The sequence below is a fragment of the Balaenoptera borealis genome, assembly GCF_965194805.1.
Source record: "Balaenoptera borealis genome assembly, chromosome: 5".
NCBI lineage: Eukaryota > Metazoa > Chordata > Mammalia > Artiodactyla > Balaenopteridae > Balaenoptera > Balaenoptera borealis.
Window position 1 is genome coordinate 119,249,603 of NC_138862.1, and position 16,736 is coordinate 119,266,338.

Consider the following 16,736-nt stretch of genomic DNA (forward strand, 5'->3'; position numbering starts at 1 on the left):
TCAAAGGTAAAGAAAAAAATCCTGAAAGAAATCAGAGAGAGGAAAAAATCCTTACCTATAGAGGAACAAAGATAAAGTTTACATCCAACTTCTCCTCATAAATGATGCAATCAAGGAGAGTGAGTTAAAATATTTAAAACATTGAGAGAAAAAACTCACCAGACTAGAATTCTGTACCCTCTGAAATTACCCTTCAAAAGTAAAGGAGAAATAAAGGACTTTCTCAGATAAACAAAAACTTGAGTGAATTTGTTTCTAGTAGATCTACCTTACAAGAAATGTTAAAAGAATTTTTAAAAAGATATAAATCAGAAACTCAGTTCTACAGAAAAAAAGGAAGAGCATTGAGAAAGAATAAGTGAAGGCAAAATAAAAACTTTTATTTTTCTTATTTTAATTGATCTAACAGATAACAGTTTGTTCAAAATAATCATAGCAAAATGTATTCAATTATGTATGTTTATTTGTATATCAAATATCATATATATGCTTATGTATGCTTACATATAAGTGAAATGAATGACACCAATAATAAAAGAAATGGGACAAAAAATTTAGGCTTATTTTGTTATTATAAGGTACTCACACTGCCAGGAAATGATAGTGGTATTTGAAAGTAGACTTAGATTAGTTATAAATGTATATTGCAAATTCTGGGGCAACAACTAAAAAATGTCAAAAATAGAAGTATAAGTAATATGGCAAGAAATGAGAGAAAGGAGAATCATACAAAATGCAGAATTAAGACCACAAGAGGCAGAAAAAGAGTGGAAGACAAAAATAGGAATAAAGAACAAGTGCAACAAATAGAACATGGTAGTGAATATGGTAGATATTAATTCAATTACTATATCAATAATCACTTGCGATGTCAATGATATAAGTGCACCAATTTAAAAACAGTGGATCAAAAACACAACTCAACTATATGTTGTCTATAAGAAACCCACTTTAAATATGAAGACACATATAAATAAAAAAATCAATGGATGGAGAAAAATATACCATTCTAACATTGATCAAAAGAAAGTAAGAGTAGCTACATTAATTTTAGACATAGTACACTTCATAGCAAGAAAAGTTATTAAGGATAAAGAAGGGCATTGAATAATGATAAGGGTCAAGTCTCCAAGAAGACATAACAATTCTTAACATGTATATGCCTAACAATATTGTCAAAACAGATGAGGCAAAAACTGAGAGAACTGTAAGGAGAATACATAAATCCACTATCATAGTTGGAGACTTCAACACCCCTCTCAGAAACAGACAGATCCAGCAAGGCAGAATATCAGTAAAAACAGAGCTGAATTCAATAACACCATTAATCAACTGGATATAATTAACATCTATAGACTAATACATCTATCAACATCAGAAAATGGCATTTTTCTTAAGGTTTCATGGAACATTTATCAAAACATACCACATTCTGGGCCATAAAACTCACCTTAACAAATTTAAAATAATAGAAATCATACAATGTCTGTTCTCAGACCACAATGGAATTAAACTAGAAATCAATAACTGAAAAATAACTGAAAAAATCCCAAACCACATGGAGATTAAACAACACATTTCTAAATAACATATGGGTTAAAAAATAAATTGCAAGAGAAATTTTAAAAATAGTTTGATTAAATGAAAATAAAAACACAAGCTATTGAAATTTATGGGATGCAGCAAAAGCAGTGCTTCCTTCCTTTTCTTCCTCTAAAGAAAAATTTATAGCATTGAATATGTATTTAAGAAAAGAATACCTAAAATCAATAATCTAAATTTACACCTTAGGAAATTAGAAAGATAAGAACAAATTAAATCCAAAGTAAGCAGAAAAAAGACATAAAAAGAATTAAAGCAGAAATCAATGAAATTGAACATTGAAAATCAATAGAGAAAATAAAATGAATACTGATTTTTTGAAAGATTAATAAAATTGATAAACCTCTAGCCAGGCTAGCTAAGAAAAAAAGAGAGAGGATATAAATTACTAATATCAAATAAAGAGAGGGGTCATCACTACAGATTCCATGGAAATTAAAAGGTTAGTAAAGGAATACTATGTATAACACTATGTGTACAAAATTGATAACCTAGATGAAAGGAACTAAATCTTTGAGCAGCCAATCTGCCAAAAATCACACAAGAAGAAATATATGATCTGAATAGGCCTATATCTGTTAAAGGAATTGAGTTATTAATTAACAACCTTCCAAATCAGAAAGCACAAGGACCAGATGGACTTATTAATGAATTCTACCAAACTTTTAAGGAAGACATTATACCAATTTTCAACAATCTCTTTCAGAGGACAGAAGCAGAGGGAATATTTCCTAACTCATTCTATTAGGCCAGCATTACCCTAATCCCAAAACCAGACAAAGACGTTACAATGAAGGAAAACTACAGACCAATATCTCTCACGAACATAATGCAAAAATCCTCAACAAAATATTTGCAAATTTAATCCAAAAGAGTATAAAGAGAATAATACACCATGACCAAGTGGGAGTTATTCCAGGTATGCAAGGCTGTTTCAACATTCAAACATCAATTAATGCAATCCATCACATCAACAGACTATAAAGGAAAATTACATGATCTTATCAATAGAAGCAATAAAAGAATGTGATAAAAATCCAACACCCATTCATGATAAAAATTTTCAGTAAGCTAGGATTAGAGGGAACTTCCTCAACTTGATAATGAGAATATCTACAAAATACTAGAGCTTTTATCATATTTTGTGGTGAGAAACTTGAAGTTTTCCCACTAAGATAAGGTACAAAGCAAAGATGTCCCCTTGCCTTGTACTGGTACTTACCACTTCTTTTTAATATTGTACTGCAAGTCCTTGCTAATGCAACAAGGTAAGAAAAAGAAATAAAAGGTATATAGGTTTTGGGAAGGAAGATATAAAACTGTCTCTTTGCAGATGACATGATTGTCTATGTAGAAAATTTGAAAGAGTAGACAAAAACACTTCAGGAACTGATAAGTGATTATAGCAAGGTTGCAGGATCCAAGGTTAATGTGCAAAAGTCAGTTGCTTTCATATATATATATATCATTAATGAATAAATGGAGTTTAAAATAAAAAACACAATACTGTTTACATTAGTACCCCCAAAATGGAATACTTTGGTAAAAATCTAACAAAATATGTACATGATCTATATGAGGAAAGCTACAGAATTCCAATGAACAAAATCAAAGAAGAATTAAATAAATGGAGAGATACCCCATGTTCATGGTCAGGAAGCCTGAATATTGTCTAGATGTCAGTTCTTCCCAAATTTCATCTATAGATTCAATGCAATCCCAATCAAAATCCTAGCAGGCTACTTTATGAATACCAAAATTTGATTCTAAAGTTTATATGCAGAATGCGAATGACTCAGAATGGCTAACACAATATTGAAGGAGAAAAACAAAGTTGGAGGACTGATACTACCTGATTTCAAGACTTACTATAAAGTTACAGTAATTAAGACAGTGTGGTATTGGTGAAGGAATAGACAAATAGATCAATGAAACATAATAGAGCCCAGAAATAGACTCCCATAAATACAGTCAATTCATCTTTGATAAAGGAACAAAGGCAACGCAATCGAACAAATATAGTCTCTTCAACAAATGGTGCTGCAACAACTAGACGTCTACATGCAAAAAATAAATCTAGACACAGACCTTCCACCCTTGACAAAATTAACTTAAAATGGATCACAGACTTAAATGTAAAACACAAAACTATAAAACTCTTAGAAGCTAATATAGGAGAAAACTTGGATGACCTTGGGGATGGTGATGCATTTTTAGACACAACACCAAATATATGATCTATTTAAAAAATTGGTAAGTTTAATTTCATTAAAATTTAACACTTCTCTGAAAGACAATATCAAGAGAATTAGAAGTCAAGTCACATACTGGGAGAAAATATTTGCAAAAGACCCACCTGATAAAGATTATTATCCAAAATATACCAAGAACTCCTAAAATCCAGCAATATGAAAACAACCTGATTAAAGGTGAGCCAAAGACCTTAACAGACACCACTCCAGAGAAAATACAGATGGCAAATATGTCATCAGGTGAATGCAAAATAATACAGTAGTGACATACCATACACATCTATTGGAATGGCCAAAATCCAAAACGCTGGCAACACTAAATGCTTGTGAGATTTTAGAGCAATAGGAACTCTCATTGCTGGTGGGAATGCAAAATGGTACTGGTTAATTGGAAGACAGTCTTATGGTTTCTTATAAAACTAAACATAATCTTACCATATGATCCAGCAATTGTACTTTTTAGTATGTACCCAAATGAGTTGAAAACTTATGTCCACACAGAAAACTGTACACAGATGTTAATAGCCACTTTATTCGTTATTGCCAAAACTTGGGAGCAAACAAGATGTCTTCTAGTAGGTGAATGGATAAACAGTGGTACATACAGACAATGGAATATTATTCAGTGCTAAAAAGAAATGAGCTATCAAGCCATGAAAGGTGGGGAGGACACTTAATTGCATATTAATAAGTGAAAGAAGCCAATCTGAAAGAGCTACATACTGTATGATCTCAACTATATGACAGTCTGGAAAAGGCAAACTTATGGGACAATAAAAAATCAGTGGTTGCCAGAGGTGGGGCATGGGGGATAGAGAGAGGAATGGCAGAGCACAGAGGATTTTTAGGACAGTAAAAATAATCTGTATGACATTATATTGATGACTATGTCATTATACATCACACATTTGTCCAAACCCTTGGAACCCTAATATAAACTATGGACTTTGATGATTATGATGTGTCACAGTAGGACCATCCTAGGTAAACATGTAACATTGTGGTGACTGATGTTGATAATGGCGGAGGCTATGCATGTATGGGGCAGTGGATATGTGAAAATCTCTGTACCTTCCTCTCAATTTTGTTATAAAACTAAAACTGTTCTAAAACAGTCTTAAAGATAAATGATTATAGATGGAATAATTGAGTGTAAAATGTCAAGTAGAAAGATAATTCCCAGATGATTAAACCACGATGTTTGTAATGAGTAGTACAGCATGAAGGGGAGCTGGCTTTGGGCAGAGGATGATTGGCAAATATCCTCCATTCTCTTCACCTATGTTTTAGATGTATGATATATAAGCCTGGGCTGTTATTTTCTGATTGATATTTTTCTTCTAGAATTTCACAATAGGTCATACAGTAGTCCTTCAGGCAACCATGGCTGACAGCAAAGTGGAGGGAGAAGAAACACTAACAAGTTTTCAAATATCGCTCCAACTTTTTTTCTCTAGACTGGACTTCAATAAATGTTTAAGCAGCTCAGTGAAATTTCAGAGAAAGTTTCCTAAACCACACATGATTTGTGTCTTTGTTTCTCTCACCCCTATTCTTGCCTTTGTGGTTAAAACTTTAGAATGTAAATTCTTACATAACTCTTCTGTCCCTTTTCCCATCCTGCTGTTCTTTCTGCAGTCCTTTATTTAAACTTTTCCTTTAGGACTCAATACCGATGATAGAATTTGGATCCCCATCTGTTCTTGTTCCTTGCAATCTTTGCTTCTTTAGGCTTAAGATAGCTCTAACTGGAGCTCTCACCTGCACTGACTTCTGATAACCCTAAAGGAGGGAGGTGCTAGCTTTCTTCTTTTCCAGAAGAGGCAGTTGGTTTCTTCTATCATGAAATAGAATTGTGGCCAAGTTTTCTTCTAAAGTACCTCAAAATATAACTTACCACCAGAATAATGAGCTTTGAGTTTAAAGACTGCCTAGTCGATTGGAAAAACAGAATTCTGCTCTTTAACATTACTTTGTTCCTACTCCTTATACAATAATAATCCATGCATTATTGTACAAAAATATGATCTTATCTTGCCTGACTTCACCTCTAAGTTAATTAATTAACTGGCTTCTCTGCTTGACTCCTCCAAATGAGAAAAGCCATACTCATACAGTTTCCCTCTGGGAGTTACATGTTTCTTCCCTAAGAGCAAAGGTGGCTGTTACAGATTATTTCAAGCAAAACTCATGATCTCTAACCTCAGTCATGCCCTGATGTTTCCAGGTGACCCCTTGAAGGTATCTTATCTACTGTGCTTTCAGAGATATGGTAACTTCTGAAGGCAGATTTCCTGGTTTCAAATCCTGACTCTCTTAACTTATAAGATGAACAACTTTGGGAAGATGATTACAACTTCATCATCTCTATGACTATGTTTTCTCGTCTATTAAAGTAGAATAATAATTCACCCTAGTATTGAATGATTTATTTTGAGTAAAGTACCTAAAACAGAGCTGTGTATAAAGTAAACATGCTATGCTGATATCAGTGCTATCTCATTATTAATTTTGAATATTTCTTCTTCTCTGGCTCCTTCCCATTCACATTTGAACACAGTATGTTTCTTCCATCTTAGAAAAAACAAACAAAATCTTCCTTTATCCCACATCTGTCTCCAGTGACAATTCTCTTATCTCCCTTTTATAGCCCAACATCTCACGTCTGTATTTACAGTCTTTAATCACTTACACCCTGCCGTTAAGATCGCTTACACACACACATTTAAAACATTTCAATCTAGTTTTTAAGTCCACCAAACTCCTGCATAAACTTTATCTAAGATCAGCAAAAGCTCCTTGTTGGCTAAAAGAATTTTTGCCTTACTGATCTCTCTGCATCATCTGACACTGTTGAAACATTATCCGCTGTCTTGCTGACTTGGTTTTCTCACTATGTCACAGGCTGTAGTCTATCCTTCTTCATGGGCCCATTATCCTCTGCCTTTCTTTTAAATATTCATGTTCCTTCCTAGGCCTTTTTTTCTTATAGTCATTTGTTGTTCCATTCATTCACATGGCTTAAAAAACCATCTATAGATGACTCCTAAATCTATATATCTTAACTCTATCCTATAATCTCTTTCTGAAGCTTATGATTCATATATCCACATGTCTATTGGGCAACCTTACTTTCATGGCCCTCAAGCTCAAAAGTTTAGACTTGATTGAACTCAGTATTGTCACTTGTCAGTATCTTTCATTGTGTTCCTACATCTCAGTGAATGTCATATCCCTCCTCCCATGTGGAGCCAGAACCCTGGATAGAATCTGTGACTCATTCTTCTGCCTTCCTACCCCCCAAATTTTAATCAATGATGAAAACTTTCAATTCCTCCTGAGAGAAGCATCATTTAAATCTGTTCATCTTTCTTGATCTCAACTGCTAGTATTTTAGTCAATGCCACCATCATTTCTTAACTGAGCAGTGGCTTTTGATTGGTATTCTCTCCCCCAGCTTTGTTCTCCACCCCACCTCCCCAATCCACTCTCCATTCTGCCATCAGGGCACTTCTTTTTAAGTTCAAACTCACTCCTGCCAATCCTCCTCCCCTATATAATACCCTTCAGTGGCTTCTCATTGATTTAAGCAAAAGCCCAATCTCATTTTCATTCTCACAGTCGTGGATGATCTCGTCCCTGGAGACAGTAATGCTCTAGTCTCATTTCTCAATGTTTTCTTCTTCTACGTATCATCTAAGCTTATGGAACACTTTTTAGTCCTCAGACATAACTTACCTCCAAACCTACTCCTACATCATTGCCTCATTCTAGAATTCTCTTCCCACTACCCACCTCCTTTATCTGGCTGTATTAGTTTGTTATGGATGTCATAACAAAATATCACAGACTGGGTGACTTAAAGAACAGAAATGTATTTTCTCACAGTTCTGGAGGCTAGAAGTCCAAGAGGTAGGTGCTGGCAGGTTTGGTTTCTTCTGAGGCCTCTCTTCTTGCCTTGCAGATGGCCACTCTCTTGCTGAATCATCACGTGGTCATCCCTCTGTGCTTGCACACCCTTGGTTTCTCTCAGTGTGTCCAAGTTTCCTGTTCCTATAAGGACACCAGTCAGATTGGATTAAGGACCTCCCTAACAGCTTTGTTTTAACTTAATTGCCTCTTTACAGGCCCTATCCCCAAATACAGTCACATTCTGAAGTACAGGAGGTTAGGTATTCAACATATGAATTTGAGGGGACACATTTCAGCCTATTACAGTGGCTAATGCCTGTGTGGACTTCAGATTTCTCCTTTGATTTCAAATTTTTGCAAAAGTGTTTGTTAATTTTCCAAGTCTGATTTTTAGGCTTGCTTCTGGGCATTCTCATACCACCTTCTACTTCTCCCACTATATTTTAAACAATATGAGTGTAAAACCTATACGTTTTTGGTCACTACAGTGTTCCCCAGAACGTACTACAGTGTATGGCATATAAAAATCATTGCATTAATGTAAGAATAAGTGTATATATGTATAAAACCCCCCTTGCTTTCTTTCCTTGCCTCTATTTTCAGTCTTATCATTTGTCAGAGCCCTATTGTCAATTAATTGCAAGAGGACCCTAACTTGCAGTTTTCCAAAGAGATTACATCCTCTACGAATTCTGTGCCTTTGCTTATTCTTTCCGCCTGAATTCCTTCTTAGCCTTTATAACCCTTGCTAATCCTTCAAGGTTGAACTCCTCTGGGAAGCTTTGGCATCTACAGTATGTACAGACACATATTCTTCTGGGCTCATAGCTCCTTGTCCTTATCATTGATCACTTCCACTAGAACATTTGCTCCTTCAGGAAAGTGATTTCTTTTTTTGCATATTTGTATTTCATAGTTTTATCAGAGTAGTTGGCAATTAGTGGGAACTCAATACACATTTGGACAAATGTGAGACAAAGCTGACTGTAGTGACACTTACAAGGTTTTGTTGAACCTGATGTGAAGAAAACATTTTGTTTACTCCTTTAGATGCAAAAGTTTTGAAGGGGGAGTAAATCTGGTGTGCCACAGGAAGAGCAAGGAGTCAGCGTGGCTGAAGTAGGAGAGAAGGGAAGATTGGTAAGAAATGAGGTCTGAGAGGCAATGGAGGTCAGATCATTCACAGCCATTTAGGCAATTGTTAAGACGTTGATTTCACCCTGAATGAAAAAAGAATGGAGAAAATTGATTTATATTTTGACAGTAGGTTGAAAATAAACTATTAGGGGTGGAGAATAGGGTATGGGGGTGGGCAAGGACAGAAGACCAGTTAGGAAATCCGGATAATAATTCAGGTGAGAGATAATGTGGTGCCAGTTGGGGGACAATCATGATAGAGATGGCGAGAAGTGGTTAGAGTTTGGATATATTGTGACAGTAGACCTTACAGGATTATTGACCAGTAGGATATAAAGATGTGAGTGAATGAAATGAATGAATGAAATGACTCTGGATGGTGTGTATCTATTCATATATAAAGTACATCTTTCACTATCTATTAACTTAGATAGCCCAGAATTTAAAATGGATACTTTAAGAAACTTGATAAAACTGGAGTCAGAAATATATTTTAGGACAGATGGTAGGATATTGAATAAGACAAAAATTAAAGTCTTTAGGAGAGATTAAAAGGAAAATATTTTTTGATATGCTGTGGACATGTGTACAAACAGGGCCTAATTACTATTGAAGGCAATAGTGGAGGAAAAGATGGTGGCAATTATTTAGAAAAAAATAACTTACATCCTCTACAATGCCAAATTTTTCACAGCATAAAGAAATAGTAATTTGAAAGAAGAAATGAAAAATCACTCTCTAAAAAAAAAAAAACTGAGGTAAAATTTACCCAAGTCACTAAGGAAATTGTATGTTATTTGCATGAAGTGTAAAAAAATATTGCCTGCAACTATTCCAAGAATACTTTTTACTTATGGAAAGAAATACTACAGAATTCAAGAATTTATTTTTCTAAAATAAATATGTACAAAACTAATCAGAGAAAAATCTCCCAAAGAAAAGTGATTAAGTAGTAAATATAAATAATTTGATGTATGGCAAAGTATACATTTAACCAAAATATATCTTAATATTTTATTTACAAAATAAAACAGTAATTCATTATTGGAAGAATTTATTATTTCATGCATGATTTCTGTTAAAATTTCTTTTATTCTAGATACACTGTTCCTATGACAAATTTGTTTAGATAACATAATTTTATTTCTGTTCACTTCTACAATAGAGATTTTCATTTATTTTTAAAACTGTCTTTTACATCATGAGATGTGATTGAGATAAGAATAGTTTTAAGTCAGAAAGAGAAAAACAAAAACAGTATGCTAACACATATATATGGAATCTAAAAAAAAAAAAAAAAAGAAAAAAAAAATGATCAGAAGAACCTAGGGGCAAGACGGGAATAAAGATGCAGACCTACTAGAGAATGGACTTGAGGATACGGGGAGGGGGAAGGGTAAGCTGGGACAAAGTGAGACAGTGGCATGGACATATGTACACTACCAAACGTAAAATAGTTAGCTAGTGGGAAGCAGCTGCATAGCACAGGGAGATCAGCCCAGTGCTTTGTGACCACCTAGAGGGGTGCGATAGGGAGGGTGGGAGGGAGGGAGATGAAAGAGGTAAGAGATATGGGGACATATGTATATGTATAACTGACTCACTTTGTTATAAAGCAGAAACTAACACACCATTGTAAAGCAATTATACTCCAATAAAGATGTTAAAAAAATAAAAATAAAAAAATAATTTAAAAAAATAATAGTTTTAAACATTGATTTCCTCTTTAGTCTATCTCTTTCATTTTCAGATGATGGATTTTTTTTTTCTATTCTGTAGCTTTATACCTTGCATTTTGGGTTCTGTATGATTTTTTTACTTTTTTGACATTTTGTTCAATTAAATTTATAAATATGGTCAGAAGACAAAGAAGAAAAATAGTTCTTATTTTGAGTGGAAGTGTCAAATGTTAAGAATAATTGTGCTGTCAAAAGAAATAACAACATATTTCACAGCCTGAAAACCCTATAGAGAACTACATCTCTCTTTCTCATTTTTTTAAAGATTAAACAGAACCTTTCTCTTTCTTCTTTCTCTTTATATTTTAAACAATCATAGCATTAGGGATCAAAACACAATAACACATATGTACTTAGCAGGTGATTATATAATTATATTACATAGATATTCACTACAAATACTGTTTTTCCCTATAGCACATTTAATATGGGCAGGCATATTCTTCTTCAAATGCACTTTAGCGCAAGACTGTAATTTCATCCAAAGGTTATAGTGGTATAAAAAATGTTAGAGAACATTTAGTTTAGTTCTTCATTGTCATTAGAATGGCAAGATGGAATTACAGCTCTATTTGTACTGTTTTGGAGCATTCATCAATTTAAATTTTAATAAATATCAGTTTCAAACTAGTTTTATAAAAAAGAGTATTATTTCTTATTTACTAACCAGTTTCTACAAACCCTCATTCTGCCTAACAATTTCTGCCATTCTTACTCTTTCCATGATTCAGAGTTTAATGTATTGGCACAGAATTGAGCTGTAACTCACCAAGTGTGATTTCAAATGAAAATATTTTACTTTATTTTGAAAAAGAATAATAAAATAATCATAATACTTTTTGTAATTTTTTATAGCACTATTTTGTATAGATCACTAAAAACACTTATTCGATTCGGGTCAGTATACATTTATCAAACAAAAACATGTATGCAAAATTTTAATTATTGCATAGGATATAGAAATGGAAAAGACACTTCCTATCTTTAATAAGCTTAGAGTATATATATAGAGAGATTGATTATAGTGAAAGGAAGAAAATGACTGAAAGAGAGGTAAAAGTTTGATAAAGCTATGGGACCTATGAAGTACATGTGAACTAGATGCCCAGGAATGTACTCAGTGGAAGATTCATTTTGGCAGTTTTTTCAGGTTTAATACCTTGTTGGCATTGGAAAGATCAGATAAGGAGGTCTGAAAACTAAAGATCAACTTGGGGAATTGTAAGTAAGCAATGTAACTCATCATTTTTCTGAACAGAAATGAGTAAGTGAAAGTAAGGATAGAGATACAAGAAAGCATAAAGTGAAGAATCTATTCTGAGGTTCTCCTGATGCAAGACCTCAGCTTTCCAATATTAGAGGTTAGAAAGGAGGTTTTATATAAATGAAACTCTCTGGGGATTAATCAAAAGGGGATAATAGGGGCTTTTAGTAGGAAGAAGTATGCTTGTCCTGGAAGAAGCACTTATAGAAGAAGGCGTTAATGTGCAAGGAACAATTTCAATATGGTGGGTACAGACCATGAAAAGGCAGGTCTGGATTTCTACTCAAATATAAGGTAGGCATATGGTTCTGGAGAATAAGCCTGAAATTTTAAGTTGGGATAAAACAATGGAGACTTTTAAATGTTAGGAAATACAATTTTTATTTAACTTAGTAGGTATCAGGGAATAATTGAAAATTTTGTTGTTGTTTTTGAGGTGTGGTTTTTGGAAGCTTACTCTGGTTGTAGCGCATAGGATTGATTGGAGAAGGGGATAAAATAGAAGTGAGAGACTCACAGACATAGAGAATAGACTTGCCAAGGGGAAGGGGACGTGTGGGAGGGAAAGAATGGGATTTGGGGGTTAGTAGATGCAAACTAGTATATATAGAATGGATAAACAACAAGGCCCTACTGTATAGCACAGGGAACTATATTCAATATCTTGTGATATACCATAATGGAAAAGAATATGAAAAAGAATATCTATCTATATCTATATCTACCTGCCTGTCTATCATTTATGTATAACTGGATCACTTTGCTGTACAGCAGAAATTAACACAACTCTGTAAATCAACTATACTTCAATAAAATACATTTAAAAACAAAGAAGTGAGAGACCAACAATGAAACTCTTGTAATGATTCTGTGAGAGAGATAATGAGGTCCTGCATGATGGTAATGAAGATGGCCATGGGGAAGAGGAGATGGCAGTATTAATTCTGATTGGATGGGAGGGGCAGGAGAAAAATGACTCAATGCATTTTAGTTCAGATACTTGGGAGAATTCAGGTGCCATTAGAGAAAAGTAGGTAAGCAATGGATAGAGAATGTTTGAAAGAAATGGGAATGGTAAAGAAAGATGACAACTATATCTTTAGGGGCCAAACAACTCTACCGATGAAGATATTCATCACTTAGAACTGCAGAACTATAGCACAAGAGAGAAGAGCGGTGAGTATGGCCTAAAAGTTACCAGTGCATAATTAATTGTCAAAGCTAATGATTCTCAAACCTGTTTGAGAACCACTGACATATATTGTTCCTGACTTTATCCCACATCAATTAAATCTAAATCACGGGGGCTGTAGTAGGGAGTTAGGAATCAGCGTTTTTTTCTGTTGTTTTCCCCAAGCATAAAGTTTATTATCTATTTTTATTTTCCTCTCTTTTTCCCACTATTTGACATTTTTTTGTGGGGGTGTGGGGGATTTCTAACCCATAGAAACATTAAAAGAACAGTGCAATGGAAATATATAGCCTCTTATCTTAATTGACTATTAACATGTTACACTAGCTCCAACTCTTCTTTTACAGAACGCAGACATGCACACCCCCACACACACACACACACAATTCCTTTTTGTCAAACAATCTAAAAGAGGGCTGAATACATTGTCATGCTTTATCTCCAAATACTTCAGTATACACATACATATCTTCCAAAAACAAGGACATTTCCCTATATAACCATGATTCCATCATCACCCCTCAGAAAATTAACATAATTTAATAACATCTTTCAATGTACAGACCACCATTATATTTCCCTAATTCTCTGAAAAATGTTCTTTATAACTAGGAAACAAAATATCCTAGTTTGCCTGGGACAGCCCCATTAGTTCCTGTAGTCTGGTTAACTGTTTATGGTATACTTACTATCTTCAAATATGCACTATATTGGATGAGATGTTAGAAATGAGATGTGTGATTATAAAAATGACATCCTTGAAGGTGGAAAATAGGATAATCTTAATGCCTGACATGCAGTGGCTTAAATTACTTAGATGAGCCCATGATTTCTTGGAATGAAATGCGAGTAAAAGGCAAGGCTCTGGGAAAGCAAGTAACAACGGCTCCATACCAGTCTGGTGGTAATGATAATTTCAAGTACCCCCCTTGGAATACCTGCTTCTGACAGCTTTGAAGAATTTACAGAAAGAAAATTACAGACTCCGGTTTTCGAGTTCTTTGTTCATGTCATAGTTAGAGAACCAGAAAAATGTTATGGGCATCTTAGAATAATATCTAATCTTCTGTAGAAGCAGAGAAGACATGACAGAGGATCAGACCCAAAGTCCAGTGGAATACATCACAGAATTATAATGATAATTGAATTGGAATATATAAACTTGAAAAGTGTCTATGTTAAGGTTGAACATGTGCAGCAGCAGTACATTATGAAATGGAATTGGCATATAAAGTTTTGCTCGAACAGATTCTGAAGGTACAGTAGCAGGAAAAGACAAACATGTTTGCATGACACCTACTTCTGCGGCATTGCTGCTGCTCTATTAATCAACAACTATGGCCTGTTACGAGCTCTCTATGACCAGCTGCTGGAGGAAGAAATTGTTGGTCTTGGTTTACACAGAATTTGCACAATATCATAGCACAGCCTGCATATGGACTGTTGCCAGATTACAGTCCCACTTAGGGGTGATCTTGGAGGATGGTGGTAAAGATCAACCTTCCCATCGTTAGTTAAGACTTTGGACATTATAGCTGGTTGTTCATTTTTAGGTCCAATGAGAGAGATAGCTTGAGATGAAGTTCTATTCTGATTCATGATAATGATTATTTATCCTCATTGGTCAGAGACTTGAGAAGAATAAGATTGAAAACTGATGGCAAGCAGGTCGAGAGGGGTTAACAGACTTTGCGAAATGGGTATGCATGTCTCATGCATGTCCCCCTGAGGGCATCTACTGCAAAGGAGAATTTCGGTAATCATGAGGGCAAGACATCCTGCCACAGAACTGGCAGCCTAGTCTCTTACCCATTCTGAGTTTGTTTGTCTGTATGTCCATAAAAATGGCCATATCATTAGGATGTAGGCTATGTATGTCCTCAACAACATGGACTTTACCTCATCAAGATTGATCTCGCTACTGTCTCTGATAAGTGTCCAGTTTCTGAACCATGGATGCCAATACTGAACGTTTAGTATTGCACCATTTTCTAGAGGTACCCATTGGTCTACCCATTGCAGGTGGATGACATTGGCCCTTTTACATTACAGAAGTAAATTTTACTCACTGGTATGAACGTTTATTCTCTTTTTTTTCTATAATGTCCTTAAGGTTCATTCATGTTATAATGCATGACAGTATTTCCTTTTTTATGGCTGCATGGTATTCCACTGTATGTGTAGACTACATTTTCTGTAGTCATTTTTATCCATCAATGGACATTTAGATTGTTTCCACATCTTAGCATTTATGAATAATGCTGCAACGAATGTGCAAGTACAGATATCTCTTTGAGATTCTGATTTCAGCTATTTTAGATATATACCCAGAAGTGGGATTACTGGATTAAACATCTGTTATTGATATGAATTTTCTTCCATATCCACCATGCTTCTGTCAGCACTGCCATCTGTGGACTGAGAGAATTCCCTATGCATTATGATGTTATTCCACATAACACTGTTTCTGACCAAGGAACATATTTTTCTGCAAAGGAAGGGCAATAGTGGGCTTACACTCAGGGAGTTCTCTGATCGAATCACAAACCCTATCACCCAGACACAGTGGACCTGAAATAAGGGTGGATAGCCTACTGAAGACAGTTATGATATTTGATGGAATAGCAGGTGAAATTGAGATGTTCTTCTATAGCATGTAGTATATTCTTTGAATCAGCCACATTTAGTAGGATGCTAGTTCTTTCATAGCCAGCATCCATAAGTTCTGAATCCAAGAAGTAGAAGTGAGAAGGGCCCCTCTCACTATTACACACAATAACCCATTCACAGACATTTTTCTTTCAGTTCCTGCAACCTAGTCCAAGTGTCTACTATGAGACACAATAATGGGCCCATTAAACAGGAAGTTGACTCTACCAACTGACTATTTTCAGAAGCACGAAGACTAATGCCTCTGAAATAAAGGGCAGTGATGAGGACGAGGTTATCATATTAGTAGGGGTGACTGTTCCAAATTAACAAGGGAAAATTGGGTCGCTGCTCTAAAATAAGAGCAAGAAGTACCGTGGGATTCTCTGGAGCTCATTACTTCCCTGGCTCATTAAAAAAAGGCTGGTCCAATAAAGGCAAAACCATTAAGGATTCAGACACTTCTGGAATTAAGGTTTGGGATTCTTCTCTATGTAAAGAACACTGATCAGCTGATCTGAGAACAAGGGTAACATAGAATAAGTAGTGAGAAGAGGAAACGATAAATATCAATGACACCCTCATAACCAATTTCAGAACTGAGGACTCTAACAGCTGTTCATGCATGTGTCTGTGTGTATTATATATATATATATATATATATATATATATAAATTCAATATATATAAATTCAATTTATATATTTTATATAAATATATATATTCAATGATTTTATATATATATTTTAAAATTTCCCCTTCCCCATTTCTTACTATTTTGTATAAGGAGAGTTAATGGTGCATAACTTTACAATTTCAGTTCATATGTCACCAGACCCCATGAGCTGTGACATCTGGACCTGATGGGCGGAACTAGAAATTTCCTGTAGATCCTGGGTATGATAGGGATATGATGTTGGAGAAAGGGCAAGAGCATCTCAGTTTGTATGATGGATGATTGCCTCATATTAGACAGAAACATGACATTAT

The 16,736-nt window shown here is 34.7% G+C and overlaps 1 long non-coding RNA gene across 1 annotated transcript in view; it reads right to left on the bottom strand.

Annotated features, from left to right (window-relative positions):
* Nucleotides 1-16,736, bottom strand: part of LOC309629945 — a 379,704-nt gene that overhangs the window by 22,554 nt on the left and 340,414 nt on the right. The window contains exon 3 of the long non-coding RNA XR_014245314.1: nt 7,741-7,907. This is a non-coding gene — a long non-coding RNA (uncharacterized lncRNA). The remainder of the gene's footprint in view (nt 1-7,740; nt 7,908-16,736) is intronic.